Raw genomic sequence first — 27,727 nt, forward strand, 5'->3', positions numbered from 1 at the left:
TAATGTAACACCACTTTTTAAAAAAGGAGGGAGAGAGAAAACGAGTAATGATAGACCGGTTAGCCTGACATCAGTAGTGGGGAAAATGTTGGAAACAATTATTAAGGATGAAATAGTAGCGCATTTGCAAAGCAGTGACAGGATTGGTCCAAGTCAGCATGGATTTATGAAGGGGAAATCATGCTTGACAAATGTTCTGGAATTTTTGGAGGATGTAACTAGTAGAGTGGACAAGGGAGAACCAGTGGATGTGGTGTATTTGGACTTTCAAAAGGCCTTTGACAAGGTCCCACATTAGAGATTGGCGTGCAAAATCAAAGCACATTGTATTGGGGGTAATGTACTGACATGGATAGAGAATTGGTTGGCAGACAGGAAGCAGAGAGTCGGGATAAATGGGTCCTTTTCGGAATGGGAGGCAGTGACTAGTGGAGTGCTGCAGGGCTCAGTGCTGGGACCCCAGCTATTTACAATATACATCAATGATTTAGATGAAGGAATTGAGTGTAATATCTCCAAGTTTGATGATGTCACTAAACTGGGTGGCGGTGTGAGCTGTGAGGAGGACGCTAAGAGGCTGCAGGGTGACTTGGACAGGTTACGTGAGTGGACAAGTGCATGGCAGATGCAGTATAATTTGGATAAATGTGAGGTTATCCACTTTGGTGGCCAAAACATGAAGGCAGAATATTATCTGAATGGCGGCAGATTAGGAAAAGGGGAGGTGCAACGAGACCTGGGTGTCATGGTTCATCAGTCATTGAAAGTTGGCATGCAGGTACAGCAGGCGGTGAAGAAGGCAAATGGCATGTTGACCTTCATAGCTAGGGGATTTGAGTACAGGAGCAGGGAGGTCTTACTGCAATTGTACAGGGCCTTGGTGAGGCCTCACCTGGAATATTGTGTTCAGTTTTGGTCTCCTAATCTGAGGAAGGACATTCTTGCTATTGAGGGAGTGCAGCGAAGGTTCACCAGACTGATTCCAGAGATGGCTGGACTGATGTATGAGGAGAGACTGGATCAACTGGGCTTTTATACACTGGAGTTTAGAAGGATGAGAGGGGATCTCATAGCAACGTATAAGATTCTGACGGGATGGGACAGGTTAGATGCGGGTAGAATGTTCCCGATGTTGGGGAAGTCCAGAACCAGGGGACACAATCTTAGGATAAGGGGTAGGCCATTTAGGACTGAGATGAGGAGAAACTTCTTCACTCAGAGAGTTGTTAACCTGTGAAATTCCCTGCCGCAGAGAAGTTGTTGATGCCAATTCATTGGATATATTCAAGAGGGAATTAGATATGGCCCTTACGGCTAAAGGGATCGACGGGTATGGAGAGAAAGCAGGAAAGGGGTACTGAGATGAATGATCAGCCATGATCTTATTGAATGGTGGTGCAGGTTCGAAGGGCCGAATGACGTACTACTGCACCTATTTTCTATGTTTCTATGTTTCTATCCTGGTATTGTCATGATGAAGTCCATTGCTAGGTTTCATGTATGGTGGCCTGGAATTGACTCTGATCTGGAATCATGCGTGCATCAGTGCAATACTTGCATGCAGCTAAGTAAAGTACCAGCGGAACCTCCGCTGAGTCTTTGGTCGTGGCCATCCAAACCATGGTCGAGGATCCACATTGATTTTGCGGGCCCATTCCTAGGAAAGACATTTTTTGTCTTGTAGATGCATATTCTAAGTGGATAGAGTGTGTTATTATGTCATCCAGCACATCTACAGCTACCATTGAGAGCCTTCGTATCATGTTTGCTACTCATGGTTTGCCTGACATTGTTGTGAGCGACAACAGATCTTGCTTCACAAGTCCTGAGTTCCAGGAGTTCATGAAATTCAATGGCATCAGATATGTGAGATCAGCTCCATTCAAGCCTGCTTCTAATGGTTAAGCAGAGCGTGCTGTTCAAACAATCAAGCAAAGTATGAAACGTGTGACTCAGGGCTCACTGCAGAGACGGTTGTCATATATATTGCTCAGTTACAGGTCAAGACCTCATACGCTTACTGGGATTCCTCCTGCTGAACTACTGCTGAAGAGAAATCTTCAGACCAGACTTTCTCTTGTTCATCCTGATTTGAATGATCATGTTGAAAACAGACGTCAAAGTCAGCAATGGTGTCATGATCGTGTTGCCTTGTCACATGACATCTCGGTCAACGATCCAGTTTATGTACTGAACTATGGTCAAGGTCCAAAGTGGATCGCCGGCACTGTTATAGCCAAGGAGGGTAACAGAGTGTTTACTGTCGTGCTCAAGAATTGGCAAACATGCAGGAAACACCTTGACCAGGTTAAACTGCGGCACACGGATGAACTGGAACCAAGTGAGGAAGATGTAGTCAGTGACCAACCAACCATTGTTCACTCATCAGAGGACTCTGCTGACATTACTGACTCTGAACCTTCAGTCTCTGATGTGGTCATGACCACTCCCATCAGATCGGCTACTCAGCCCTCAGTCTCAACACACTCAGAACGCTCGCCCAGAGCCAAAGTTGAACTGAGACGATTAACTCGTGAGAGGAAAGCCCCAGACCATCTTAATTTGTAAAAAGACTGTTGTTAAGATTTTAAAAGGGGGATGTTATGTATTAATGTTTGGGGGTCACCAGACACCAGAGAGCTCCGGGGCTCATCGGGCTGTATGCATGTGGCATGTGTGCTTGGTCACCTGTATATAAGCTGCGTGTCTTTGTCACGCAGGCACTCTCGGGCTGGAATAAAGATGGATCAGGTTGCACCTGAGTGAGTTTACAGTAACCAGACTCTTGAGTCATTACAGATCCAGATCTCAAGACCTGCTCCTTTGTTCCTAGAACTTCCCCTTATGGTGTTGCTGGGAAGCTGTAACTGCCCCTCCCAGTCCTACCTGTCACTGGACCCCTTCCTAGTATTCCCTTACCCTAGGACTGCTCCCAAATGCTGACGTCAGAGTCCCTGTTGTATAGAGGATATTATGCAGAGACAGCATTCAAAAAGGAACAACAAAGGGTAGGGGAGGGGAACACACACACACACACACACACACATACATACACAGAGTCACACACACAGTCATGCACACACACATACACACACACACACACAGTCACACACACACACAGAGTTACACACACACACACAGTCTCACACACACACACAGTCACATACACAGTCACACACACAGTCACACACACATACATTATCACACACGCACACACAGTCACATGCACACATTCACACACACGCACACACATAGAGTCACACGCACACACTCACACACAGAGTCACACGCGCACACTCACACACAGAGTCACACGTGCACACACACACACACACACACTCACACACACATTCACACTCACACACACACAGTCACACACACACACATTCACACACACACAGTCACACACACACATTCACAGTCACACACACATACAGTATCACATACGCACACACAGTCACACGCACACATTCACACACAGAGTCACACGCGCACGCACACACACGCACACACACGCACACACACGCACACAGAGTCACACACACACATATTCACACACACAGAGTCACACACACACATTCACAGTCATACACACAGTCGCACACACACATCGAGTCACAAACTCACACACACACAGTCTCACACACAGACACATATACACACACACAGTCACACACACATACACATGGCTATGAGGAAAGATTGGAGATGCTGGGTCTGTTTTCTTTGGAACAGAGGAGGCTGAGGGAAGATCTGATTGAGATGTATAAAATTATGAGGGGCCTGGATAGAGTGGATAGGAAGGACCTGTTTCCCTTGGCAGAGGTGTCAACAATCAGGGGGCATGGATTTAAAGTAATTGGGGGGAGGTATAAAGGTGATATGAGGGGAAATTTCTTCACCCAAGGGGTAGTGGGGGTCTGGAACTCACTGCCTGAAAGGGTGGTAAAGACAGAAACGCTCAGCATATTTTAAATATTCTTGGATCTGCACTTAAAGTGCCGTAACCTACAGGGCTACGGACCAAGAGCTGGAAAGTGGGATTAGGCTGGATAGCTCTTGGTCGGCCGGCGCAAACACGATGGGCCGAAATGGCCTCATTCCGTGCTGTAAATTTCTATGATTCTATGATTCTATACACACATATACACAGTCACACACACACACACATACACACAGTCACACACACACACACACACACTTACATAGTCACATACACACATAGTCACACACACACACACACACACACATAGTCACACATAGTCACACACATACAGTCACACACACACATAGTCACACACACACTAACACACATAGTCACACACAAAGTCACACACACACAAAGTCACACACACAGTCACTCACACACACACACACACAAACACACACACACAGCTGAGCTAGCTGCTGTCAGTGGAGGTGGCAGCAGGGGGAGAACACTTGACCACTCCTGATCACTGTCCAGTGTTCCGTGCCAGAAAGTGCAGATGTATGGACATTTGATGAGAGCAGGATCACCACAATTAAATCGCCTGTTAGCTCACAATTGAAGAATGACCACTTGAGTGAAGTACAGGAAGAAAGCTGGCTTCTGTGGAAGCATATCCCAGCATGAGTAAGTGACTTCAAGAAATAAAGGGAGAAAATAGGGAAACAATAAGTGGGTTGTTAAACAGTATCAACCATTTACTTTGGCAGTTAAATTATAGGGTAATTCCCATGCTGCCAATGGGAAGCCAAATACACAGGGAAAGACTGGTGAATTTTAGCTATGCGTAAAGATCTGATAGACTGGGGTTATTTTCTTTGAAGTGGATGAGGCTAAGGGGAGATTTAATTGAGGTGTATAAAATTATGAGGGGTCTAAATAGAGTGGATAGGAGGAATCTATTTCCCTTAGCAGAGAGATCAAAAGCCAGGGGGCATAGATTTAAAGTAATGGGTAAAAGGATTAGAGGGGAGTTGAGGATGACCTTTTTCAACCTGAGGGTGGTGGGGGTCTGGAACTCACTGCCTGAAACAGTGGTAGAGGCAGCAACCCTCATTGCATTTAAAAAGTACTTGGATGTGCACATGAAGTGCCGTAACCCACAGGGCTATGAACCAGGAGCTGGAAAGTGGGATTAGGCTGGATCGCTCTTTTTCGGCCGGCACGGGCATGATGAGCCGAATGGCTTCCTTCTGTGTCGTAAATTTCTATGATTCTATGAATATAGATAGACAAATCGGAACTACACTGTAGCCCTAAATCTGACCCACACTCCCTTTGAGCATGGTTTCCCTGCTCCGAGCACAGATTCTTTATACTTTAGCTGACATGAAATCTCAGTTTGACCTTTATGTTTTGTTGAGTGGCCAGTAGATGGCAGACATAGTTTCTCATAGCCATATTGTTGAGTGAGACCATATAGCAGGCAGCTTGTACAAGGTAATACAAATCTCTAATGCAAATTGAACAAAAAAAACCATTTCATTGTGGTATACATCATAGTAGCAGCTGCACAATCATCATTGGAAGTGGGCGATAACCTAGACCCATCTGGTGCTGATTCAAATTAACTCTAGTAATTTGAACATTATAAAAATACTCACTGCTGTCCTCTATTTAAAAAACTGATAGGGGAGACGAAGGGGCATAATCTTAGAATAAGGGGCGCCCATTTAAAACTGAGATGAGGAGCAATTTCTTCTCTCAGAGGGTTGTAAATCTGTAGAATTCGCTGCCTCAGAGAGCTGTGGAAGCCGAACATTGAATAAATTTAAGACAGAGATAGACAGCTTCTTAACTGATAAGGCATTAAGGGGTTATGGGGAGCGGGCACGGAAGTGGACCTGAGTCCATGATCGGATCAGCCATGATTGTATTAAATGGCAGAGCAGGCTTGAGGGGCAGTATGGCCTACTCCTGCTCCTATTTCTTATGTTCTTATGTTCTTGTGGGTGAGTCACTGTTCATTTCAAAATGCATTGAAAACTGCAATATCAATGTGAAAATTTATTCTCAAAGTAACCTATAGATTGTGGTTCCCGCATAAGTCGTGATGTGATAGGCCAAAGCAATTGGCACCTAAAGCATTCTAAAATAAATGACCAATAAATGATGTAGCATTCCGGTTGGCTGTGAGCCCCTCAATTATTTACCCATCTCTTTCCCCTGTTTTTCTGTCATTACTGTTTATGTAGTCAAGTTCCATCATAAATCTTGGCATGTGTTGAAATAAAAAGCATTACTGTAACTGTAAGTGCAGCCCAACTAGTCCATGCCGGTGTTTGTACTCGGCACGAGCCTCCTCCCACCTTCCTCTCACCCTATCAGCATATCCTTCTATTCCGTTCTCCCTCATGTGCTTATCTAGCTTCCCCTTAAATGCATCCAAGTGAAACTTCAGGCACACTAGTGAGTTGACGAAGTTCGGACAACCAATAGGCACTGCTGCAGAATACTGTAACAGCAAAAGCTCTAATATCTTACCAAAGTTAATACCTGTATAGACATAATTTCATCTTCTGTGTCTTAAAGTATATCGAATTAGCAATTTTTGGGAAGCTCTAGGGAAGGACCTATGCAAGACTGTTTGCAATATGCCAGCCACCTTGATGCTTGAGATGTTCAAGTCCAGCGATACATACCAGACTTGTCTCCCTTTCGATAATGCTCAAAGACAGGCCACAACCCTCTCTCTCTGCATTGTCCCTTTTTGACAGAAATCCACCTTGCAGTTTGCTCCTCTATTTCACATGCGAGACAAAGCAAACTCTTCCATTGCATGCCTACAAGTTCTGAACTATGAAAGAGAACAGTTTGGACACACATATTAGAAACTATAACCTATATTGGGGATTTTCTATCATTGATGAGAGTTGAAAAAATCAAAGTGCCCTTCATCCCTTCTCAGTGCCATGCCAAAGGATTGTAGCCAGGCTAAACTTGGCAACCACCATTAACCAACACACGGGACTGATTCCCCTTGTATCTTGCAATCAATATATTCATCATCTTATAAACTTTGATCGAATCACCCTTATATCTATGCTTCTCTGCAGTATAGAGACCCAGCTCTTTGTGTCTATCTGTTAACTAGTGGAATGTTGGCCTTTATTGCAAGGGGGATAGAGTATAAAAGCAGAGAAGTCCTGCTACAACTGTACAGGGTATTGGTGAGGACACACCTAGAGTACTGCCTACAGTTTTGGTCTACATTCTTAAGGAAGGATATACTTGCATTGGAGGCTGTTCAGAGAAGGTTCACCAGGTTGATTCCAGAGATGAGGGGGTTGACTTATGAAGATAGGTTGAGTAGTTTAGGCCTGTACACAAGGAGTTCAAAAGCATGAGAGGTGATCTTATTGAAACATATAAGATAATGAGGGGACTCAACAAGATGGATGCAGAGAGGATAGTTCCACTCATAGGGGAAACTAAAACTAGGGGACATAGTCCCAGAATAAGGGACCGCCCATTTAAAACTGAGATGAGGAGAAATTTCTTCTCTCAGAGGGTTGTAAATCCAAGGAATTCTCTGCCCCAGAGAGCTGTGGAGGCTGGGTCATTGAATATATTTAAGGCAGAGATAGACAGATTTTTGAGCGATAAGGGAGTAAGGGGTTTATGGGGAGTGGGCAGGGGAAGTGGAGTTGAGTCCATGATCATATCAGCCATGAGCTTATTAAATGGCGGAGCAGGCTCGAGGGGCCAAATGGCCTACTCCTGCTCCTATTTCTTATGTTCTTATGTTCTTATGTTCCAAGATGCTTTTGACTGGGAATTAATCGTGTGATCATCCTCTGAATCTTTTCCAACGCCTCAATATCACCCACCATGTGCAGAGATCAAAATTGGACACAGCATTCTAACTGAGGTCTTGTATAAAGGCAAAAATAATATGCTTTATTTTGTAGTTAATTGTTAATACACGCTATTCACTCTGTCCATAGCTTCATGGCATGGTCATTAACCTTTACATATCACGTCACTTGAACACCCATATCTCTTTCTTTCACCATTGGCTTTAGTTTGTTTCCTTGAAGGGTGTTTGCACGCTCAGAACTTGACTTGCTCACATGTACAACACTCCACTTTTCTAATTTAAACATAATTTGCAAGTCACGGGCCCAATCCCCCCCAGTGCACCTAAATTTACTTGTAGTAGTTGAGCATCCTCTACAATCCGGGTTCTCACATGCAGTACATGGACGACGCCTGCATCTGCGCACATTTAGAGGCTGAACTCTAAGTCATCGTCAACATCGTCACCGAGGCGTATGAAAGCATGGGCTTTACACTGAACATCCGTAAGACAAAGGTCCTCCACCAGCCTGACCTCGCCACACAGCACTGCCCCCCAGTCATCAAGATCCACGGCGCAGCCCTGGACAACGTGGACCACTTTCCATGCTTTGGGAGCCTATTATCAGCAAGGGCAGACATCGACGACAAGGTTCAACACCGCCTCCAGTGTGCCAGCGCAGCCTTCGGCCACCTGAGGAAGAGAGTATTTGAAGATCCGGTCCTCAAATCTGGCACCAAACTTATGATCTACAGGGCTGTAGTGCTACCCGCCCTCCTGTATGGCTCAGAGATGTGGACCATATACAGTAGACACCTCAAATCACTGGAGAAATACTACCAACGATGCCTCCAAAAGATCCTGCAAATCCCCTGGGAGGATAGATGCACCATCATCAGTGTTCTCGATCAGGCCAACATCCCCAGCATCGAAGCACTGACCACACTCGACCAGCTCTGTTGGGCAGGCCACATTGTCCGCATGCCGAACACAAGACTCCCAAAGCAAGCGCTCTACTCGGAACTCCTACACGGCAAGCGATCCCCATGTGGGCAGAGGAAACATTTCAAGGACACCCTCAAAGCCTCCCTGATAAAGTGCAACATCCCCACCGACACCTGGGAGTCCCTGGCCAAAGACCACCGTAATTGGAGGAAGAGCATCCGGGAGGGCGCTGAGCACCTCGGGTCTCATCGCCGAGAGCATGCAGAAAACAAGCACAGGCAGCGGAAGGAGATTACGGAAAACTAGACTCCCCACCCACCCTTTCCTCCAATGACTGTCTGCCCCAACTGCGACAGAGACTGTAATTCCTGTATTGGACTGTTCAGTCACCTGAGAACTCACTTTTAGAGTGGAAGCAAGTCTTCCTCGATTTTGAGGGACTGCCTACAATGATATGATGATAATGTATCATCTGAAAACTTGCAGATTATTCTCCTAACACCCACATCTAGATCATTAATGAAAATAATAAATAGCAAAGGTCCTAACATTGCGGGACATCACTGGTGACCAGTCTCCAAGCAGCTGCAAATCCATCAACAACCACTTTCTGCCTGCAAGCTTTCAGACAGTTTTCAATCCAACATAGTAGGTTGCCACTAATTCCAAAAGATTCAATTTTATAGAGAAGGCTCTTATGCGGCACCTTATCAAATGCGTTCTGAAAGTCCAGGTAGATAATATCTATTGGGTTTCACTCATCAACGGTAATTTCAAATTGTAATTCACTGTGTGGATACACTTTAAAAGCGTATGATGTGAAATGCATATATTCCATCAAGTGGGGAATCACAGTGAATGGGAACTTGCATCCTAATAATCGGGACCATGATGTCAAGTCAAAGCGAGCCTGGTCTGTTCTCTTCCCCTTCCCCTCGTTAACAGGAAGGAAATTTGGAGGACAAATCATTTTGCATCACTTTTTCACAATTGCTAGAAGTACTTTATATTTGCAGGTGCCTGGCAGGTTTTTGGTTTAATATAAGTAACAGAAATAACCTGCTAGTAATTCAATACAGAAACCTATTGACCTCAGTGACCTCCAGTTTAACAACCAACGTCATAAAGTGACTTTCACAGTATTTTACCACATTTTAACAGAACTACATAATGATTGAATGATTCAAATAATGTGAATGATGATATTTGCTGTGAATGATTTCTTGGAAATACAAATGCCCTGAAGACCACCTTGCAATAGTTGACATTGAGGCAGTTCACTATTTGCTGCATAGAGAACTTTCCCAAAAGCCAATTAGGACCATGCCAGTAAATATTTTTCAGAGCAGGCTGTTTCTAGCCCTTGCAGAAAGTAAACATGTGTGAATACTCCCACCGAAATTATAGCCCTTTTTATAAAATGGGAATGATAAAACACTTCGGAGAAGGGGGGAAAGCCCGGACCAATTGCATGCCATCTGTGTGGAGAGCTCGCTGCATTGGCCTCGCTTTTGATGCACTGTGACGTGAAAAGTCATGATGATGATCCGTGTAAACAATCTTCCCGAAATCTTCCTGCGCTGTTCAAGGCAACATGCCCCGTCCTTCGGATACGTGAATTATTTTATTTTGCAACTGGTGCAAACAGAACTTCACGTAACGCAAAATGTGCGCAAGACTGCTTGGCATTTAACCCGATGCAGTCAGGCTGAGGGAAAGCAGCGCCGGGGCTTTGTGTCACAAAGAGCATGAAAGTGACAGTGGTTCGTTTGTCAGTCACTGCGAGGGGCCGGCGCCTCATTGGTCGGGACACGCTTACGCCCAGATCGCAGTTTTGACAGTTCATTGAATTTGTGCAGCGGCTGGGAAGCTAATCATTGAAAGGCGCTGCTTACAATAACTGCTGTCTCACACCTCGCCCACACTCTGCACCTCAGCTGCGAATGCTGATTCACCACCCAGCTACATCGGGCACAAAGGTAAGCTGCTAGCGGTCCCGCATGTTGTCGCTGCTTATTGCAGGGGGTGGGGAGAGAGAGAGAGGCGGTGTGACACGGGCCACTAGCCCGGGGGAGGTGTGTGAGTGTAGGTCCCCAGGTTTGTGTTGTGAGCCAGCCTGAGCTTCTTGGCTTCCCCCGCGGCGAGCAGGAAACGGGCTTGCGCCAGTGTAGCGGTGCGCTCTGACTCCGCGAAATACTTATTCATCCCAGCGTTTGTTTAGAGCGCATACCCAAAGGTCCCAGTACACACAGGCGAATGAGTCGGAATTGCTGTGTTGTAGGGAAATCTTTTCTCGGTGAATTGGTACCGTCCGATCGCAATCTCGGCAACATTTACAGAAACACCCATTTGAAACTGACTCGATGTCTGCGCCGAGCTGTTTATCTCAAGCATTGGGCCGAATGTACGTCTCGCACTAAATGGAAAGGCTCGCTGAAGCGCAGAACTGTGCAAGTGTTGATGAAAACTGAGGTTGTTTACAGGCATCGAACATCATGACATGATGGTAAAACCGCTGTCAGAATGATAGGCCATTATCTCTTCCCTCTCACCTTCAAACATGTGTGCCTCTTGCCTTGACTGAGGTCCTCAGTAATTAACTCCACTGTTCAGATGTCAAATAATTCTATAATGAAAACGTGAACTCGGATCTTCTCTAGTTTCGCTCCTATCTCCCCCTCGCCAATCTCCAAGCTCATCTTGTCCATCAGACCCACTTCTTGGCCTCATTCCCACTAAACTGCTGACCACCTTGTGCTAGCTGACATTGTAAATGGTTCCATTTCCTCAGGTACAGCCCCCCTTTCTCTAAAAACCGTCATCACCTTCCCCCTCCTTAAAAAATCCACCCTCGACCCCTCTGCCCTTGAAAACTACCATCCCAACTCCAACCTCCCCTTTTCTCTCCAAACATCTTGATTGTGTTGTCGCCTTCTAAATGAGACCAAAACATTGCTAGAGTTTAATATGGATTGGACAGTACCGGGCGAAATTCGGTACCGGGGTGGTGCCATCTGCGAGGTGGGTGTTCCTGTGCCAGGCAGGAGTCCCGCCACATGAGCAATATTGGGCTCACTGCCCCCGAGAGGAACTGCAGCACAAAATCTCGCACTGCAGTTCCTGTAGGGGGCGACAACGGGGTGCAAAGGGATGCGAAGTTTCCAGCGTGGTGGGACGCGTGGCGCTGGCAGGTAGACAGGACCCAACCCTTTCATCAAAGGGGAGGACCAAGCTGCCGACTCTGCGGGCAAGAAACGGGGCTATCCGTGGACCACTAGGGAGCAGCCCGGCACACAAAGGAGTGCCGGGTGCAAGATCGCGGCACGGACATCGCGGTCTACAATCAAGAAGGCCGTGATGGGTAAGTCGGCCATTTATTTTACTGCCACATCTCCACTTGAATCTTTGCCCCGCGAGCGGCCTACAGCCATCACCGGCATTGCCTGCGACACCTTCACAGAGCATGACCGAATTTTCGCTCTGGAGTGAAAATATGTCGCTGCGCACAGTGATGACGATGTTATCATCGGCGCAGCAAGAGGCCCAACCTTCTCAACCTTTCCTCATAAATCAACCCGTTCATCTCCGGAATCAACCTTGTGAACCTTCTAGGGGTTGTGGGGAGTGGGTGGGGAGGTGGGGCTGGGTCCATGGTCGGATCAGCCGTGGTTGTGTTGAGTGGCAGAGCAGGCTCGAGGGGCCGGGTGGCCTACTCCTGCTCCTATTTCTTATGTTCGTATACTCCATCCTCTTTGTAAATAAAGGCCGAGATACTATTGGCCTTTCTGATCACTTGCTGTACCTGCATACTAACCTTTTGCGTTTCATGCACAAGTACCCCAGGTCCCGCTGTATGCAGCACTTTGCAATCTTTCTCCATTTAAATAATAACTTGCTCTTTGATTTTTTTCTACCAAAGTGCATGACCTCACACTTTCCAACATTATACTCCATCTGTCAAATTTTTGCCCACTCACTTAGCCTGTCTATGTCCTTTTGCAGATTTGTTGTGTCCTCACACATTGCTTTTCCTCCCTTCTTGTAGAGTTTGTCTCAGTAACCAAGATTGGGCCGAGTGTAGGTGAGTCTGCCTGTACTCCTGATGTCAAATACTGCGATTCCCATGTGACGGGGGCTGGATGGGCCATGGGACTCTAACCTCTGGTTACTGGGGGAAAGATCCTGCCCTAGATACAGAGGGGGAGAAGGGGATCATTGGAAATAGGAGCAGGAGTGAGCCATTTGGCCTCTCGAGCTTGCTCCGTTATTCAATAAGATCATGGCTGATCTTATCTTGGCCTCAACTCCACTTCCCTGCCCACTCCCCATAATCCTTGACTCCCTTATCATTCAAAAATCTGTCTATCTCCACCTTAAAAATATGCAATGACCCAGCCTCCACAACTCTCTGAGGCAGAGAATTCCACAGATTTACAACCCTCAGAGAGAAGAAATTCATCCTCATCTCAGTTTTAAGTGCACAGCCCCTTATTCTAAGACTATGTCCCCTAGTTCTAGTTTCCCCTATGAGTGGAAATATCCTCTCTGCATCCACCTTGTTGAGCTCCCTCATTATCTTATAAGTTTCAATAAGATCACCTCTCATTCTTCTGAACTCCAATGTGTAGAGGCCCAACCTACTCAACCTTTCCCCATAAGTCAACCGCCTCATCTCCAGAATCAACCTAGGGAACCTTCTCTGAACAGCCTCCAATGCAAGTATATCCTTCCTTAAATACGGACACCAAATACGCAGTACTCCAGGTGTGGCCTCACAAATACCCTGTACATTTGTAGCAGGACTTCTCTGCTTTTATACTCTATCCCCCTTGCAATAAAGACCAACATTCCATTTGCTTCCTGATCACTTGCTGTACCCGCATACTAACTTTTTGTGTTTCATGCACAAGGACCCCGCAGGTGCCTCGGTACTGTACTACTTTGCAATTTTTCCCCATTTAAATTATAATTGCTTTTCTATTATTTCTGCCAAAGTGGATAACCTCACATTTTCCCGCATTATACTCCATCTGCAAAACTTTCCTCAGACGGTGGTTCAAAAACTGGGACCTGGAGTCAAGCCTAGTCTAGAAATATGTGAAGCCTTCAAGTTGAATAACCAGCCGACGTTCACCAGGATCGCGCTTGATCACTGGTCTGCTGACAATCCAGTGCCCATGGACTTTTTACCTCAGTGAGATACTGCATCTTCAGGGAGGGTGGGTGGAGAGGGAGAATGATGGTAGAGATTTTAATAAATAAAGTGGATTAAAAAAGGTCAATGGGACTTTGATCTGAGATGCAATCTCCCTGGTAACATGGGGTTGAAAATGTCACACTGCTGATCGAGTGGGTAATGTAGAGGGAGCTCTACACTGTATCTAACCCGTGCTGTACCTTTCCTGGGAGCGCTCGATGCTGACACTGGGTAAACAGTGGGGGCCACACTGTCAGGGAAACATAGAGGCACCTCTACACTGTATCTAACCCGTGCCCTGGGAGCGCTCGATGCTGACACTGGGTATAAAGTGGGGACATACTGTCGGGGTAATGTAGAGGGAGCTCTACGCTGTATCTAACCTGTGCCGTACCTGCCCTGGGAGTGCTCGATGCTGACTCTGGGTATAAAGTGGAGGACATTGTCAGGGTAATGTAGAGCAAGACCATCAGCAGGCCGGGGCCATTGGAGGGAGCAGCGTGCGACGGCATACCACTGCAGGGAGCAGTGCATGCTGCTGCAGGAGGGCGACGGCTGCAAAGCCAGGTCCCTAATTGCAGTGCGGGCAGGCACAGCAGGAGGGGCGAAGGAGAGGCAGGAGTCCGTAGAGGGATGTGATCGGGGCCCAGGAGAGGTGTGAGTCTGGGGCCCAGAAGAGGCGAGGGCCCAGGGGCAGCACGGGCCAGCCCACACTGTGATATGAGCAAGTCTCCAGTTGCCTTGGGTAATCCTTGCCACTGGACCAAGACCTAGCTCTGTCAAGCCCGTGTGGTGGCTGATGTGCAACGGCCACCACATGTTAAAAAAATCCACGCACAGGCATCTTCCACCCTTCAGGATTTAGTTTGGGATCTGGGATATTAGGTCCTTCATTGAAACACCTGCGAACTCATCCATTTTTGACGTGGAAACAAGTCATCCTCGTTTCGAGGGACCGCCTATGATGATGATGAGCCCGGGGCGTTACCGGTAGGAGCGAGTCGCTACCCGTTACCACCGCCACTGAACTCCTGCGGAATTTCGCAGGAGTTGGTAACGGTGCCACACTCAGGCGAAAAGTCACTGGCGCCCTCCAGGGGCAATAATCGGAGGCGCAAATGACCCGAATATTTCCCTCAAATTTCTTCAAAATGTTTGCTATTTTGTGCAACCTGTGGATGTGTGTGTGTTTCTTTAAACTATCGTCCAAGGATGTTTATACTCTACTGTTCGTCTGTGTAATGCCACTGTTTAATGTATTTATATATTAAAAGCTAGTTGAATCGGAATCTGGCTGAGGAACTGACTGGTGGAAAAGGAATCAGTGGCAGTCACTGTCATAGCCTGGGAAGGTTTGATTGACACTGTTGTAATATCTTGGTGAAGTGATACAGGTGCAGCGCCTAAAATCCGGAACCCTCAGGACCGAGGCCGTTTCAGATTCCGGACTTTTCCGGATTTCGATTTGTTTTCTGACATCACAAATCGGGAAATACCCAAGCCCAGGTTCGGATATTTCCCGATTTCGGAACATCAGAAAACGGGGGGGGGGGATTACCTCCGAGGAGCTGTTCAGGTTGTTCGGACAGTCCAGCCTCGCTGAGGAGGTGTTCGGGCGGGCCGGCCCAGCTGAGGAGGTGTTCGGATGGGCCCCGCCGAGGACGTATTTGGGCGGGACCCGCCGAGGAGGTGTTCAGGCGGCCCGGCCCCACCGAGGAGGTGTTCGGGCAGGCCAGCCCCGCCGAGGAGCTGTTCGGGCGGCCCGGCCCCACCGAGGAGGTGTTCGGGCGGCCCGGCCCCGCCGAGGAGGTGTTCGGGCGGCCCGGCCCTGCCGAGGAGGTGTTCGGGCGGCCCGGCCCCACCGAGGAGGTGTTCAGGCGGCCCGGCCCCGCCGAGGAGGTGTTCGGGCGGCCCGGCCCTGCCGAGGAGGTGTTCGGGCGGCCCGGCCCTGCCGAGGAGGTGTTCGGGCGGCCCGGCCCTGCCGAGGAGGTGTTCGGGCGGCCCGGCCCCACCGAGGAGGTGTTCAGGCGGCCCGGCCCTGCCGAGGAGGTGTTCGGGCGGCCCGGCCCCACCGAGGAGGTGTTCGGGCGGCCCGGCCCTGCCGAGGAGGTGTTCGGGCGGCCCGGCCCCACCGAGGAGGTGTTCGGGCGGCCCGGCCCTGCCGAGGAGGTGTTCGGGCGGGAACCGCTGAAGATGTTGTCAGGCGGGTCAGCGAGGAAGTCCCGAGGTAAGGACAACGGCAGTGAGGCGAGTGGCGGCGGGGCCCCGAGGACGGCAGGTTCATCGGGTCCGGATCCGGAACATTTTATGGATTCCGGATAACCCTGCCACCGATCGGTCCGGATTCCAGAACATTTTATGGATTCCGGAACTCCAGATTCTCAACGCTGCACCTGTATACTGACACAGAACCTGTGCAAAGGTATGAAAACTTGCAGTTTTCTACTACAAAGAACAGTGCTGTATATGTATGTAATATATATTTTTCAATGTGAAGAATGCAAGTTAGTTGGGAGCTGTAACAAATGTGAAGGATTTTGATGCCACTTCAACCACATGAGTTTTAGTTTTCTGTTTTAGGAATGTAACTTGAATCGTTAAACGGTCCTTATGCCCACTCTTGCAACAATTTGTTTTCTCTCCCTACCTCGGAGCACTGAAATAAATTCCAGCATCGCTACATCACTCTGTCTGAAACTGGCCAACACCACACAGACTGGCAATCAAACTAGAGGCTTTCTTAATCTGTATGGCTCACAGCATTTGAGGCAATGTATTAATCTATTTAGTTGCAGGAGCTGTGATAACATTGATTTTGTATTTCGTAAGAATGATACTTATCAATAATTTAAACAGGACCTAACAGGGCTAAAGCCAAAATCTGCAAGATGGGGAATATGGAGAAGGTTAGAGTTGCAATGGAAGCATTAGTGATGCTGTTAACTTATACTTTGAAGAATGTAATGTAAACCTATACACCAGAAACTCAAACAACCTTTGCTTTAAAAGAGGACTAGTGTAGGGGCAAGTGCAATGAGTGATGTGTACTTGCACCTATTGTCAATCTTGTGTGATGTGATATCAAGCTCATTTGGATTTGCAAGTGACTCTTGTCAAGTCCTGAGTGGGGTAACCATTTAATAAAGCAGATGGGAAAAATTATATCACAAGGGTTTCCTTTGCAGTGTGTCTGCTTCAAAGAATTGAAACTGCAGGGTTAGAACATAAGAACATAAGAAATAGGAGCAGGAGTAGGCTATTTGGCCCCTCAAGCCTGCTCCACCATTCAATAAGATCATGGCTGATCTGATCTTGGCCTCAGTTCCACTTCCCTGCCCGCTCCCCATAACCCTTGACTCCCTTATCATTCAAAAATCTGTCTATCTCCACCATAAATATATTCAATGACCCAGCCTCCACAGCTCTCTGGGGTGGAGAATTCCAAAGATTCATGACCCTCTGAGAGAAGAAATTCCTCCTCATTTCCTTTCTAAATGGGCGACTCCTTATTCTGATTTAGACTTAGACTTGTTTATAGTTTATTTACAATACTTTTTTTTTAATTGCCTGAGCAATTTGTTTTTAACAGTTAAAAAACTTGAGCATTCTGGAATGAGAGAGTCGTCAAAACAGAACCCACTTTTTTAATCACTGCAACAAACATGCTGCAAAGAATTTTTCTTGCCATATGTCAACCTGGCAGGTACATGCTCCACTAAAATGATTCAAACAGTGAGTTCTACAGGGAACCTTGTGAATTTGACAACATGAGAAACAAATTTAACACTGATGGGATTGGCGTAGGTTTATGTGCCTGCCTTACATTAAAGATTTGGGACTTTGCCAGACCCGATGCCACCGTCAGGGCCATGCACACAGCGGGTGGGTGGTTCATTGGCAAAGGGAAGGTAAAGGGGGTTCTCTCAACAATCCATTGTTAACTTGGCCGACCTTATTATAAGACAGTTGATGCACTACCCGTGATTTTTCATCCATTAATGTCAGTGGATGGAAAAGCATGGGCTGTTCACCAACAATTTCCTGATAAGTTACAGGGCCTTGGAACATTCCAAGGATACATAGATTCATAACATTTACAGCACAGGTGAAGATTGTTTGTCTATATGTAGCTAATTTCCTTTAAAATTATATTGGCCCTGAATTTGTGGCCCCTATGGGTGTGTACGAGGCGCACACATGCCTGTAGGGGCCCCACAAGTTCCAGATTTAGGCATGCGAAGCACAAGCACCTAAACCCGGAACTTGCGATCTGTCATCTTGACAGATTGCACTCATCTGGAAGTAAAAGGCCTCCGGCGGGCAGAGAGTTGGGCTATTTACCCAACTCCTGCCCAGCGAATGCCTGTGACATTCTTATGACTGATAAAAAGCAGGCGTAAGACTTTTAAAGGACAGAAAAATACATTTTGTTCAATAATTTAAACATTTAAAATCCTGTTAAATAAGGAAAGTTTATTTTTAGACCCTTGAAAATATGTAAATTTATTTTTCAAAAAATTTAATTTCTGTTTTAAATAATTAATTAAATTCCATTTTGATTAATTTCAAATATGTGCTGCTTTAAAATTTTATTTTAAGCGTTTCTGTGTACCTATTTGCGGGTATTCCCATTCATACTTATGGTGATTTCATAAATACAGAACTCACCACAGTTATGAATGGGAATACCCCTACTTTGATTGGTTGGCCCGGCCTAGTGATGTGTGCGAAGCTCCTACATCCCTGGACTACATGAGCCTCTATGCAGGCCTTCACATAGAGGCTCAGGACTACAAGTCGCTTTGGAATTCTCTACCCCAGAGGGCTGTGGAGGCTCAGTCATTGAGTACATTCAAGATAGAGAGCGAATGATTTTTGGATATTAAGGGATATGGGGATAGTACAGGAAAATGGAGTTGAGGTAGAAGATCAGCCATTATCTCATTAAATGACAGGGCAGACTCGAGGGGCCGAATGGCTGAATCCTGCTCCTATTTCTTATGTTCTTATGTTATGTTCTTATAAACCTCCCGGACCACCAGATAAATTTGTGGGCCAATATTGCTTTAGTCTCAATAGCCACTTGTGGAACACCATTCCATGTTCTAATAACCCACTATGTGAAAAAGAATCTTCCAGTGACTTCCCCCATTCTTCTGTTGTTGGTCTTAAGTCTATATCGATTCACAAACCAGTGCAAAGATTCTGGTGTAATCAGCTAGGTGGCAGATGCAGAGAAATGCAGAGAAATACATAGTAATATATATTGGGGAAAATATGGAAAGATTCTTTCACTGTTCACCCTGTCAAAATCTTTCATAGTTCCGAAAGCCACTATTCCCGTCTTAGCCATCTCTGTTCCAATGAAAATAAACAATTTGAGTCCTTTTTATATAACTTGTCATTCCTAATGCTGTACCGTTTCCATGGAGCAAATATCTGATCTAGGGTAATCAAAACTCCTCTGTGTCCTAATTAATGACTTGTAGAAATTAAACATCACTTTGTGGCCTTTATATTTAATGCATCATATGTAAAATGCATAATCCCATTTTCCCACTTTATGGTCTTTTCCACCTGCACTCCATCTTTAAAATATCTACACCTGTAGATTCCTCTGTTTCTCTATCCTGTTCAGAATCATACCATTTAGAATGTATTTTTTCCTACTTTTTTCCCCAAAATATATTACTACGCATTTCTCTGCATTGAACTGCATCTGCCACCGAGCTAATTTACTCCACAATCCTATTTTATGAATCTCCTGCATTCTTCCTCATTGTTTTTCATGTTTCCTAATTTGGTATCATTAGCAAACTTTAATACCATTCCTCTTGTTCCTTTGTCCAAGTCATTTCTATAAATGGAAAACAAACGAGACCCTAGCACAGACCTCTGAGCCAAATAATGGCCTCACCTGATGCCCCCACATACATACTTTCCAATAGTCATAGGAGAGGGAACCTTGGCTGATCTAGTCCAAGGGTGGTGAGGCAAATTTTTATACTTTTATTGCAGTCCTTTCTGAGATCAGCTATCTCAGCATAGAGCAGAAACATAAGAGCATTAGAACATGAGAATTAGGAGCAGGAGTAGGCCTTATGGCCCTTCGAGCCTGCTCCGCCATTCAATAAGATCATGGCTGATCTTCGACCTCAACTCCACCTTCCCGCACTATCCCCATATCCCTTGATTCCCTTAGTGCCCAAGAATCTATCAATCTGAAGAAATTTCTCCTCATCTCAGTCCTAAAAGGCCACCCTCTTGACCTGAGACTTTGCCCTCTAGTTGTAGACTCTCCAGCCAGGGGAAATAATCAATCAGCATCTACCCTGTCAAGCTCTCTAAGAATGTTATACATTTCAATGAGATCACCTTTCATTCTTCTAAACTCCAGAGAGTATAGGCCCAAGCTATTCAATCTCTCCTCATAGGACAACGCTCTCATCCCAGGAATCAATCGAATCTTCGTTGCACCATCTCTAAGGCATGTATATCCTTTCTCAGATAAGGAGACCAAAACTATGCACAGTACTCCAGGTGTGGTCTCACCAAAGACCTGCACAATTGGAGTAAGACTTCCTCACTCTTGTACTCCAACCCCCCTTGCAATAAAGGCTAATGTTCAATTTTCCTTCTAATTGCTTGCTGTACCTGCACACTAACTTTCCGTGTTTCCTGTACAACGACACCTAAACCTTTCTCAATACCAACATTTAATAATTTCTCACCATTTAAAAAATCTGTTTTTCTGTTCTTCCTACAAAAGTGAATAACCTCACATTTCCCCACATTATACTCCATCTGCCCACTCACTTAACCTGTCTATATCCCTTTGCAGGTTCTTTGTGTTCACAGCTTACTTTCCCACCTAGCTTTGTATCGTCAGCAAACTTGGATACATAACACTCGGTCCCTTCAACCAAGTCATTAATATAGATTATAAATAGCTGAGGCCCCAGCACTGATCCTTGCGGCACCCCACTAGTTACAGCCTGCCAACCGGAAAATGACCCGTTTATCCCTACTCACTGTTTTCTGTCCGTTAACCAATCCACTATCCATGATAATATATTACCCCCAACCCCATGAGCCCTTATCTTGCGTAGCAACTTTTTATGTGACACCTTATCAAGACATCTTATGTGGCACCTTTTCACGAGGAATCAAATGTAGGATCTGTTTGGTCTGCATGGCTCAATACCACACTGAGGTGTGCATTTAAATATTTTTTAAATGTAATTATATAAATAATATTATCTAAAGGTGGACATGTAATCTGTCCCCAAATCTCAGCAAATTGCTCATCTGTGTGACGGAGGCTAATAAAAAATGGAAAAGCGGTGCAGCTCCCCAATAGGCAAATTTATTAAAAATGTTATCTGATAAAATATTCTTAATTTCTCATTAGAACATGTGGAGGGGAATAAAGCGTTCTCGGTAGATAATCCATTGTGAAGCTCTCGACCTTTTTTAAATATGTCTTTCAAATGCCAGTGCACAAAATGCATAGCTCTCCCGTCATAATCTCAACAAGGATATTAGCCACTGGACTGTGATGTTCATGCTGATGTATACAGATCCAACATACACTGAACAGTACATTAAGACAAAACCCCCTCCCTTTCTATGCAGAATCACCAAGCCTTTGCACCAGCCGCAGAACTTGCTTCAGCAATCCGCACATTGCAGAAGGCTGCACGAATATAAAACCATTACCCATTTATTTGGTTTAAACTATTTCACAATTCATTTTGAAGCCTTCTTCAAAACTGTACTGGCAGAACTTCTACACTATTCTGAAACACAATTATTCGTTCATATCATGCACATACTCAGATTATTCTCACTGGAACATGGAAATAATTTAGTTTAATTTTGTCAGCGGCACTCTAATCTTCATGCCTAAGTTAGAATGGTGGGGCATCATAACCTAGCCCAATTCAGTTGCCTGATATCCACCTGTGCATGCTTTCTCAGGAAGCAGAAGCAGGGATTCTAGCCAATATTCTTCATGCCCGGGCTCCATTGATGGTTTCAGTGTCTCTGAGCGAGCAGGTGGAAAAAGGCTAGAATCCCTGCTTCTGCTTCCTGAGAAAGCATGCACAGGTGGATATCAGGCAACTGAATTGGGCTAGGTTATGATGCCCCACCATTCTAACTTAGGCATGAAGATTAGAGTGCCGCTGACAAAATTAAACGAAATTATTTCCATGTTCCAGTGAGAATAATCTGAGTATGTGCATGATATGAACGAATAATTGTGTTTCAGAATAGTGTAGAAGTTCTGCCAGTACAGTTTTGAGTCTCCCTCAATTTCCAGCTGGGTTTCAATTGTACTGCCTGATTTTGTTACCTGTTTTTACACTCTCCCACAGGTCAGTTTTCAGAGCAGTGATAGCCTCAGTGGAACTGCTTCAGTGAGAGCAGTCTGCAATATGAACATCCAATCGCACATTTATTTTCATGGTAATGGCTTTACTACATTTGCGTGGCCTGTTATAATGTCATGTTTTCCTAACTACAACAATTGTAAATGTTCGTGTTACAGCTGGTGAATGCACAAAGCTTCAGTGCTTACCTCTGGTATCTGCTAGGTAGATATGTTTGTGTGTTTTCTGTCATACTGCATGCTTTGATCCTGATGACACTTATGAGAACATTTTGCATTGTATAGAGGCCATCAATATAAGATAGTCACCACGAAATCCAATAGGGAATTCAGAAGAAAATTCTTTACCCAAAGAGTGGTGCGAATGTGGAACTCGCTACCACAGGGAGTGGTTGAAGAGAATAGTATAGATGCATTTAAGGGGAGGGCTAGACAAGCATATGAGGGAGAGGGAATAGAGGGTTATGCTGATAGATTTAGGTGAGGAAAGACGGGAGGAGCCTTGAGTGGAGCATAAATGCCGGCATGGACTGGTTGGGCCAAATGGCCTGTTTCTGTGCCGTATATCCTATGTAATCTGATGCATTAAATCAAACTAACTGCAGTTTGGAATATAGACTATCATAGTATGGCTGTGGTGAGTTTTCAAAATGAGTATGAAGCTCTGACATTGACCAAGAATGCACATATTCACTCATAGTTCAGCACAATATCATTGCCAAAACTTAAAACAATCGTTTCATACGAAGGCACTGAAAAGCACAACAAAAATTCCATTTAGTTTGCAAAATACTAGACAATTTATTTTAGATTGTGTTATATTTAACATTACTGAGCTAAAGTCCGCCATGAAAACCATGTACTGTTACCTAAACTTGACATCCCGTCTTGAATGAGCCGCAGGTTATTTTGGCCCATCGTATCCACGCCAGCCGATCAAGAACTATCCAGCATAATCCCACTTTCCAACTCTTGGTCCGTAGCGCTGTAGGTTATGGCACTTTAAGTGCACATCCAAGTATCTTTTAAATATGGTGATGGTTCCTGCCTCTACCACCCTTTCAGGCAGTGTGTTCCAGACCACCACCACCCTCAGAGTGAAGAAATTTCCCCTCATATCTCCTCTAAACTTCCCCCCATTACTTTAAATCTATGCTCCTGGTTGTTGACCCCTCTGCCAAGGGAAACAGGTCCTTCCTATCCACTCTTTCCAGGCCCCTCTTAATTTATACAGCTCAATCAGGTCTCCCCTTAACCTCCTCTGTTCCAAAGAAAACAGATCCAGCATCTCCAATCTTTCCTCATAGCCAAAATTCATCTGTCCAGGCAACATTCTTGTAAATCTCCTCTGCACCCTTTCCAGTGTAATCACATCTTTCCTGTAATGTGGTGACTACAACTGCACACAGAACTCCAGCTGCAGCCTAACCAGTGTTTTATACATTTCAAGCATAATGTCCTTGCTCTTGTATTCCATGCCATGACTAATATAGGCAGGTATTCATATGCCTTCTTAACCACCTTATCTACCTGGCCTGCTACCTTCAGGGATCTGTGGACCTGCACTCCAAGGTCCCTTTGTTCCTCTACACTTTTCTGTGTCTTGCTATTTAATGTGTATTCCCTTGCCTTGTTAGACCTCCCCAAATGCATTACTTCACACTTATCCGGATTAAATTCCATTTGCTACTGTTCTGCCCACCTAACTAGTACATTGATATCTTCCTGCAATCTGTAGCTTTCTTCTTCATTATCAACTGCACAACCTATTTTAGTTTTGTCTGCAAACTTCTTAATTATACCCCAACATTTAAGTCCAAGTCATTGATATATACCACAAAAAGCAAGGAACCCAGCACTGAGCCCTGCGGAACCCCACTGGATATAGCCTTCCAGTCACAAAAACACCCATCAATCATTACCCTTTGCTTCCTGCCTCTGAGCCAATTTTGGATCCAACTCGCCAACTTGGCCTGGATCCCATGCGCTTTTACTTTCGTGACCAGTCTGCCATGTGGGACCTTATCAAAAGCTTTGCTACAATCCATATACACTGCATCAAACGCGCTACTCTCATCAACCCTCCTGGTTACCTCGAAAATTTCAATCAAGTTAGTCAGACACGACCTTCCCTTGACAAATCCATGCTGTCTGTCCTTGATTATTCCCTATCTTTCCAAATTAAGATTTATCCTATCCCTCAGGATTTTTTTCCAATAATTTTCCCACCACTGAGGTTAAGCTGACTGGCCTGTAATTACTCGGTCTATTCTTTTCTCCCTTTTTAAACAAAGGTACAACATTAGCAGTCCTCCAGTCCTCTGGCACCACAAATGTAGCCAGAGAGGATTGGAAAATGATGGTCAGAGCCTCTGCTATTTCCTCTGTTGCTTCTCTTAAAAGCCTGGGATACATTTCATCCGGGCCTGGGGATTTATCCACTTTCAAAGCTGCTAAGTCCCTTAATACTTCCTCTCTCACCATGTTTATCTCACCAAATATTCACATTCCTCCTCCCTCATTGCAAAGTCTGCATCGCCCCACTCTTTTGTGAAAACAGATGCAAAGTGTTCATTAAGAATCCTATCCACGTCTTCCGCCTCCACACACAGACTTCCTTTACGGTCTCTAATAGGCCCCACTCTTTCTTTAGTTATCCTCTTGCTCTTAATGTATTTATAAAACATCTTTGGGTTTTCCCTTATTTACTTGCCAACATACGTTCATGTTCTCTCTTTGCATTCCTGATATCTTTTTTAATTGCACCCCTGCACTTCTTATACTCCTCTCGAGTTTCTGCAGTGTTGAATTCTCGGTAATTGTCATAAGCTTCCCTTTTTTTCTTTATCTTACCCTGTATGTCCCTTGACATCCAGGGTGCTCGAGATTTGTTGGCCCACCTTTTTTTTTAAGGGAACATACTTGCTCTGTACCCTCAGGATCTCCTCCTTGAATGCCTCCCACTGCTCTGACACTGATTTACCATCAAGTTGCCGTTTCCAATCCTCTTTGGCTAAATCCCATCTCGGCTCAGCAAAATTGGCTTTACCCCAATTGAGAACTTTTATTCCTGGTCCCCCTTTGCCCTTTTCAATAACTACCCCAAATCTCACTGAATTTTGATCACTAGCACCAAAATGCTCTCACATTAATACCCCTTCCACCTGCCCTTTTTCATTCCCCAAAACCGAGTCCAGAACTGCCCCTTCCAATGCTGGCTAAAGAAGTTCTCCTGAATGCATTTCAGGAATTCCGCTCCCTCAGTACCATTCACACTACCTTTTTCCCAGTTAATATTAGGGTACTTGAAATCCCCCATTATTACAGCTCTACAGTTTTTGCACTTTGCAGCAATTTGCCCACATATTTGTTCTTCTATCTCCCCCTGACTGCTTAGGGGTCCATAGTACACTCCCAGTATTGTGATCGACCCTTTTTTGTTCTTGTTTGATGACCCCTCTAACATATCATCCCTGGTAGCAATACGGTGGAGGAGGATTTCCTGGAGTGTATAAGGGATGGTATTCTAGACCAATATGTCGAGGAACCAACTAGAGGGCTGGCCATCCTAGACTGGCTGATGTGTAATGAGAAAGGATTAATTATCAATCTTGTTGTGCGAGGCCCCTTGGGGAAGAGTGATCATAATATGGTAATATGGTAGAATTCTTTATTAAGATGGAGAGTGACACAGTTAACTCAGAAACTAGGGTCCTGAACTTAAGGAAAGGTAACTTCGATGGTATGAGACGTGAATTGGCTAGAATAGACTGGCGAATGATACTTAAAGGGTTGACGGTAGATAGGCAATGGCAAACATTTAAAGATCACATGGATAAATTTCAACAATTGTACATCCCTGTCTGGAGTAAAAATAAAACGGAAAAGGTGGCTCAACCGTGGCTAACAAGGGAAATTAGGGATAGTGATAAATCCAAGGGAGAGACATATAAGTTGGCCACAAAAAGGAGCAAACCTGAGGACTGGGAGGAATTTGGAATTCAGCAGAGGAGGACAAAGGGTTTAATTAGGAGGGGGAAAATAGAGTATGAGAGGAAGCTTGCTGGGAACATAAAAACTGACTACAAAAGCTTCTATAGATATGTGAAGAGAAAAAGATTAGTGAAGACAAATATAGGTCCCTTGCAGTCAGAACCAGGTGAATTTATAATGCGGAACAAAGAAATGGCAGACCAATTGAATAAATACTTTGGTTCTGTCTGCATGAAGGAAGACACAAATAACCTTCCGGAAATGCTAGGGGACCGAGGGTCTAGTGAGAAGGAGGATCTGAAGGAAACCCTTATTAGTCAGGAAATTTGTTAGGAAAATTGATGGAATTGAAGGCCGATAAATCTCCAGGGCCTGGTAGTCCGCATCCCAGAGTACTTAAGGAAGTGGCCCGAGAAATAGTGGATGCATTGGTGATCATTTTCCAACAGTCTATCGACTCTGGATCAGTTCCTATCGACTGGAGAGTAGCTAATGTAACACCACTTTTTCAAAAAGGAGGGAGAGAGAAATCGGGTAATTATAGACCGGTTAGCCTGACATCAGTAGTAGGGAAAATGTTGGAATCAATTACGAAAGATGAAATAGCAGCGCATTTAGAAAGCAGTGACAGGATCGGTCCAAGTCAGCATAGATTTATGAAAGAGAAATCATGCTTGACAAATCTTCTAGAATTTTTTAAGGATGTAACTAGTAGAGTGGACAAGGGAGAACCAGTGGATGTGGTGTATTTGAACTTTCAAAAGGCTTTTGACAAGGTCCCACACAAGAGATTGGTGTGAAAAATTAAAGCACATGGTATTGGGGGTAATGTATTGACGTGGATAGAGAACTGGTTGGCAGACAGGAAGCAGAGAGTTGGGATAAACGGGTCCTTTTCAGAATGGCAGGCAGTGACTACTGGAGTGCCGCAGGGCTCAGTGCTGGGGCCCCAGCTATTTACAATATACATCAATGATTTAGATGAAGGAATTGAGTGTAATATCTCCAAGTTTGCAGATGACACTAAGCTGGGTGGCGGTGTGAGCTGTGAGGAGGATGCTAAGAGGCTGCAGGGTGACTTGGACAGGTGAGGTGAGTGGGCAAATGCATGGCAGATGCAGTATAGTGTGGATAAATGTGAGGTTATCCACTTTGGTGGCCAAAACATGAAGGCAGATTATTATCTGAATGGCGGCAGATTAGGAAAAGGGGAGGTGCAATGAAACCTGGGTGTCATGGTACAACCGTCATTAAAAGTCAGCATGCAGGTACAGCAGGCAGTGAAGAAGGTAAATGGCATGTTGGCCTTCTTAGCTAGGGAATTTGAGTATTGGAGCAGAGAGGTCTTACTGCAGTTGTACAGGGCCTTGGTGAGGCCTCACCTGGAATATTGTGTTCAGTTTTGGTCTCCTA

At 45.2% G+C, this 27,727-nt stretch overlaps 1 protein-coding gene across 3 annotated transcripts in view; it reads left to right on the forward strand.

Annotated features, from left to right (window-relative positions):
• The first annotated feature begins 10,338 nt into the window (after window positions 1-10,338).
• abat (4-aminobutyrate aminotransferase) overlaps window positions 10,339-27,727 on the forward strand; it is a 287,947-nt gene continuing 270,558 nt past the window's right edge. For 2 of the 3 annotated variants that reach the window (XM_070900892.1, XM_070900890.1), the window contains exon 1: window positions 10,339-10,711. The gene's annotated coding sequence lies outside the window, so the exon portion shown is untranslated. Of the gene's footprint in view, window positions 10,712-22,307; window positions 22,399-27,727 lie in introns of all 3 variants that reach the window. The other variant, XM_070900891.1, reaches the window with a different exon arrangement.

Source organism: Pristiophorus japonicus, chromosome 15, assembly GCF_044704955.1.
Source record: "Pristiophorus japonicus isolate sPriJap1 chromosome 15, sPriJap1.hap1, whole genome shotgun sequence".
NCBI lineage: Eukaryota > Metazoa > Chordata > Chondrichthyes > Pristiophoridae > Pristiophorus > Pristiophorus japonicus.